Source organism: Pteropus alecto, unplaced genomic scaffold (assembly GCF_000325575.1).
Source record: "Pteropus alecto unplaced genomic scaffold, ASM32557v1 scaffold555, whole genome shotgun sequence".
Taxonomy (NCBI): Eukaryota; Metazoa; Chordata; class Mammalia; order Chiroptera; family Pteropodidae; genus Pteropus; species Pteropus alecto.
The window spans coordinates 319962-325357 of record NW_006436809.1 but is presented as its reverse complement, the minus strand read 5'-3'; positions in this window follow the sequence as shown (position 1 = coordinate 325357).

Genomic DNA, 5396 nt, shown 5'->3' with positions numbered 1-5396 from the left:
GACTCCTGGTCCAAATCTCATGCTAATGGAGGGGCCACACTGCATCTTAGAGCAGGAGGACCCAAATATAGTTTAGTTGGTCCCTCACCAGCAAAAGTTCAAGTGCTGGCTGCTGAGCCTTCTTCTCAATTCAGAAATCAGAGTCCCAAGGCAATGACCTAATGACCTCCTCAAAGCCCTTGGTAACATGGCTGTTCCTCCATTCAGTGAGCTCTTGCTCTGTCCCCTCCAGCCACTCCAACAGGTACTGCTCTCTCACTCTCAGGAAATGATGGCCCTGTTCAAACACTGGTACAATGTCTTGCCATGGTTCTGGAATTTTGTCTATAGTAAAGGCAGAAAGAGAAAGAAGATTTCTTCTGAGAGGCTAGGAAACACTAGAACATTTGTGAGATCTGGGGATTAGTCCAGAATGAGAATCTCTCCAGTCATCCTTCCATTCCCTCAATGTCCCCCCACACTCCCACCCCTCACACATGTATGCAGAGCATTCACTTGAGACTTCTATTACCAGCAGAGCCTGAATCTCATCTCTCATAGACTGAAAATTCTGAATCTTATCCTGGTCTCCCTTCAGAATCTTCAGATGGTTTGGAATTTTAGCCTGTGGAAATAAAAATGAATAATCTCAAGATCAAGATGAAAATGCCCTCAGTATAAAATGAGCAATGCAAAGTGATTCTGGAGTGAAATCAGATAGTGTTAGACATTATTTAGTATAAAAATAGTCATGTAGAATAGTTTCCATTTTAATGAAGAAACAAAGCGAGTGCTATGTAGCTTAGAAAAGTTTCTTAGAAGTGAGATAATAGTTTATTATCACAACTACTAAGACTTATGGTGTAGTTTATATTAACAGCCTCTTTCCACCAAAAATGTAGATAATTTATATTAAATTTAATAACAAGGAAATAAAAAAATGAAGGAAAGTATATATACTAACTCTAAATTATTGCGAGAACAATTAAATTGGTTCTAAGATTTCTGTCAGCCAAGGAGAAAAGGGAAACAATGAATTGCATAATTCTTCTTTAGCAAACAGGAGGAAGCATAGTAGTACCTCAGAGGAAATAATAGTTTTTTATTTCAAGTTCTGAAATAAAATTTGTACAGGAGATTTTATAGAGGATATATATGCTCAAAAATATTTTATATCAATTATGTGCTGAGAACACGCAAATTGAAGCTATATACTGAGAGCTATCAAGAGTGATGATATTCTATAATGCTAGTCGAGACCTCATCCAAATGCCAAAACATCAAAGCAATGGGATACACCTATTATAAAAGGGAAACAAACCATTTTTATTATCCAAATTCAAAGGATAATACTTTACCAAGAACGATCCATACTAAAGAATTTGGGCCTTTACCTCATAGTTGTTAGAATGGTTGTTATTTAAAAAAACAAAACAAAACAAAAAAACAAGAAAGATAAATATCGGTGAAGATATGAAGAAAAAAGAACCCTGGTACACTGCTACTGGGAATGTAAACCAGTATAGCCATTATGAAAAACATGAAATTTAAAATTTAAAATTGGAACTATATGATTCAGCAATCCACTTCTAGATATACATCTAAAGGTGTTGAAACCAGGATCTCAACGAGATATCTGCACTCCCATGTTTTTTGCAGCATTATTCACAATTGCCAAGATATGGAAACAACCTAAATGTCTATCAGTGGATAAATGGATAAGGAAAAATGTGCTATATACATACAATGAAATATTATTAGTCTTAAAAAAGAAGGAAATCCTGCCATTTGTGATAACATGGATGGACCTAGAGGATATTTGCTCAGTGAAATGAGCCAGGTACAGAAAAACAAATAATATATAATCTCACTTACATGTAGAACCTAAAATAGTCAGACTCATAAAAACAGAAAGTTGAATGGTGGTTGCCAGCAGCTTGGGGGTGAAGAGAAAGAGACAGAGGAATGGGGAGATGATAGTAAACGAGAACAAAGTTTCAGTTATGCAAGATAAATAAATCTTGCAGATCTACTATATAGCATAGTGCCCCTAGCTAACAATACTGTATTATTTGCTAAGAGGGTAGATGTTAAGTGTTCCTGTTACACATACACACAATAATGATAAAGGAGGTGGGAGTTGTATACATAAATATGTACAGCTTTTTACATGTAAATAATACCTCAATAAAAGTTAAAAAAAATAATTTGTATCCTGAAGGTACAATATAACAGACTGGGGTTTGGCAGGATCCTTACGCAATAACCGGGCAGCCTTCTCCAAGAGAACAGCAGAATGGTGCCTGTGCCCTTGGGACTCCCAACGCATAACATACAGTATCTCCTGGTCATTCTTGCAGTAGTAATGGAGCTTTTTAAAATGTCACTCACATACCTTCTCTGCTCATTGCCCAAGTGATCTTTCTTCTCTGGGTTGTCTCATCAACCTTCTTACTCCAGATGTTCTTCACTAGGCTGGCCATCTCACACGTGATGGCTATTCTTTCTTAAAGACTGACCTGCAGAGAGAACAATGTAATGACTTCCTAGTAGCCTCACAGACCTTAATGATGCTGTGGTAGCATAAGACATGACTACAGTTAGTGGGTCTCTCAAGCAGTCAAGACAGCACCTCATCCTCCAGGTTTCTTAGAAGGGAGACAGCAGCCAGGATAGCTGCTGTATACCAAAGCCCTACAGAGAGTTCTTTCCCAAAGAGAAGAATTACTTGCTATGAAGGCATGAAAGAAAAAAAAGGAAATTGTGAGTTTAATTAACAAGATGGAACCTGTGAGAAAAGTGTTTTTTATGCCCAGACTGTTCCTAACCTTTTTCCTCCAAATCCAAAGTTCTTTCCAGGGTACTAGTCAGAACAGATTCTACATGTATTTAAGTGAGATATTCTAGATTATCAGAACATAAATCCCCAATAAAGTCTGAGGAATTTGCCTTGCTTAAAGACTGACTTGCAGAGAGAACAATATAATGGCTGCCTAGTAGACTCAGACCTTAATGATGCGGTGGTAGATCAACACAGTAAAAAAAATTTGCTATAAATAATTCAATAGTAGAGAATAAAAATTATAAAAACTTAGGTCTATATCTTAAAAGTCATCTGAGAATATAACAGACTATTAGAAACCATTAGGTTCAATCATAGGTCTGTTATTCATATTCTGCATGAGAAGGCTCATGATCATGATTTTCAAATATTTTTTTTCCTGGCTTTACTGAAATATAATAGACAATTAGTTTCTCGTATTTACATTGTACAATTCATGAGTTGTTTTTTCAATTATAGTTGGCATACAATAATATATAGTTTCAGTTGTACAGCATAGTGATTAGAGAACTATATAACTTACAAAGTGATCACCCCACTAAATCTAGTACCCCTCCTGCCCTTTACATATTTGTTACATTATTAATTATTTTCCTTATGCTACACTTTATATCTCCATGTCTCTTGTAACCATCCATTTGTACTTCTTAATCCCTTTGCCCTTTTTTGCTGTCTGCTCCAAACCCCCTTCACCCAAACCCTCCTCCCATCTGGTAGCCCTCAAAATATTCTCTATCTATGAGTTTATTTCCATATTTTTATTGTTAGTTTTGTTTTTTAGATTCCACATGTATATACAATCATGTGATATTTGTCTTTGTCTGACTTATTTCATTCAGTGCAATACCCTCTAGGTTCAAAAAGGCAATGTATTTTTTCCATCTCCTTCCTTTTAGTCTGTGTGTGTCTTTTAATCTGAAGTGAGTCTCTTGTAGGCAGCATATGTAGGGGTCTTGTTTCCTTATCCATTCAGCCACCTTATCTTTGGTTGGAGCACTTAATTCTTGTCCATATTAAAGTACTTGTTGATAGAAATGTAGTTACTACCATTTTTTATTCCTGTTTTTGATACATCTTTTTTCTTCTTAAAGCAGTCCCTCCAACACATCCTGTAATGCTGGCTTGGTGGTGATGAATTCCTTGAGCTTTTTTTCTGGGAAGCTCTTTCTCAGTCCTTCGACTCTAAGTGATAGCTTTGCTGGATAAAGTATTCTTGGTTGTAGATCCTGGGTCTTCATCATGTTGACTATTTTGTGCCAAGCCCTTTTGTCCTGCATAGTTTCTTTTGAGAAATCAGCTGTCATATGGGTGACCCCTTGTAGGTAACTAACTGCCTTTCTCTTGCTGCTTTTAAGATTCTCTCTTTGTATTTAATCTTCAGCATTTTAATTATGAAGTGTTGTGGTGTGGGCCTCTTTGGGTTCCTCTTTCTTGAGACTCTCTGAGCTGCCTGGAGTTATATGTCTGTTTCCTTCACTAGGTTAGGGAAGTTTTCCATCATTATTCCTTCAAATAGTTTTTCGACTTCTCGTTCTCCCTCTTTTCCTTCAGGTACCCTTATGACATTGGTGTTTATACATTTAATTGTGTCCCATAGACTCATTAAATTATTATATTCTTGGCTTCTTTTTTCTTGCTGTTCTGATTGGGTGTCCTTGGCTTCCCCATCCTCTATATTGGTGGTTTGATCCTCTTCTTCAGCCACTCTGTTAATTCCCTCTAATATACTCTTCATCTCAGTTAATATATTCTTCATTTCTGACTGGTTCCCTTTTATAATTTTCATTTCCATTTTTATGTTTTGTATCTTTGTTAAAGTTCTCACTGAGTTCATATACATTTCCCCTAAGTTCATCGAGCATCTTATAACCAGTGTTTTGAACTCTGTATCTGTTAGATTGTTTGACCCCTTTATTCCTGGATCTCTGTTCTGTTCTCTCCTATGGTTTCTGCTTCTTTGTCTTCCCATTTTGGCTGCCTTTCTGTGTCTGTTTCTATGTACTAAGCAAAGCTCCTAAGTCTCCCGGTCTTATTAGTGTGGATTTGTGAAGTAGGTGTCCAGTGACACAGTCCTCAGAGGGATTCAGCTGTAGGCCAAGTTTAGCCCTAACCTGTGTCCCTCTGGGGCCACCTATTAAGTAAGATTACTTACCTGTTAAGTAAGATTCAACAAGCAGCCCACAGTATAGTTGCCTCAACAGGCCATGCCAGGGACCGAGGTCAGCTGCCACAAGTATGAGTCTTGGGGTTGGCTCAGCAAAGAGCACAGGACTAGCTAGGACATAATTAGATGGGGCTTGGGTGGGGCTGCGAGTTTGGGGAGGCAGAATTTCAAGGAATCCTCTGGGCAGAGCAACCTCTTACCCAGTTTGATGACATCTCAGCTATGGCAATGCTGAGTCTGCTCACTGGGATTGGGGAGGGCTCAGCAAAGAAAAATGGATACTGTCAGCACTTCTGCCTAGGAGAGGGCCTTGCCTCTGGCCCTCTCTGACAACTCAGTGTTCCCTTATAAGTCCCTCATGTCCCTGCAGCAGCCAATCTGGCACTGGTGCTTAGAGCAAGCAGGTCCATC